We start from the raw sequence: 690 nt of genomic DNA, 5'->3' as shown, positions 1-690 counted from the left end.
ATCTGAACAGAGCTCAGAGAGTGCAGGCTGAGTGCATAGCCTCGAGAAACCTCAAATGAACCCAATGGATTTCCTGTTAAACCAGTCCCAGATTAACCCCCCCAGGCAGTCTTTTCTTTTCAGTCTCCGTAGCCCCCCCCCCCCCCCTCCCCGTATTTCAATTTTCAATTTCTTTATTTGAGTCCACATTTATAAAATACATTACAAAGGACACAATATTTTCAGTTGCTTCTGATGTCCCACATGCTTGAAAAAACATGTATGTGCGTGAGTCCAGAATGTACAGAATCAACACGTCATGAGCTTATTCACAGTCAATATTGGTCATACATTTCAGTCTGTTATAACCGGACAAGTAATTATGGGTACAAATAGCACCTTCTCCTCCAAATGGATCGACCAGCTGCCTATAATGGAGGAGATTGAGCAATAGGTTGCGAGCTGCTTTGCCTTATACTTGGACAGCCCCAAAATCCTCAGGCCCCCCCTGACCACCAGCCTGTGGACATGGCCCAGGCTGCCAAATATAAAAACAATGGGCTGACACTTATATCCTAGATGTATAATGGCCTGTACTAATGGTTGGTATTTAACCTGTTTAGTAAGGAAAGCTTCCTCCAAACTTGAATCAAAAGTACAGCCATCTTCCAATAAGAAAACCTCTCTGCTGTTCTCATCAATCACAATGAC

The sequence above is a fragment of the Nannobrachium achirus genome, assembly GCF_963921795.1.
Source record: "Nannobrachium achirus genome assembly, chromosome: 17".
Lineage (NCBI taxonomy): Eukaryota > Metazoa > Chordata > Actinopteri > Myctophiformes > Myctophidae > Nannobrachium > Nannobrachium achirus.
The sequence above is the reverse complement of the archived record's forward strand: the minus strand, read 5'-3'. Positions refer to the sequence as shown.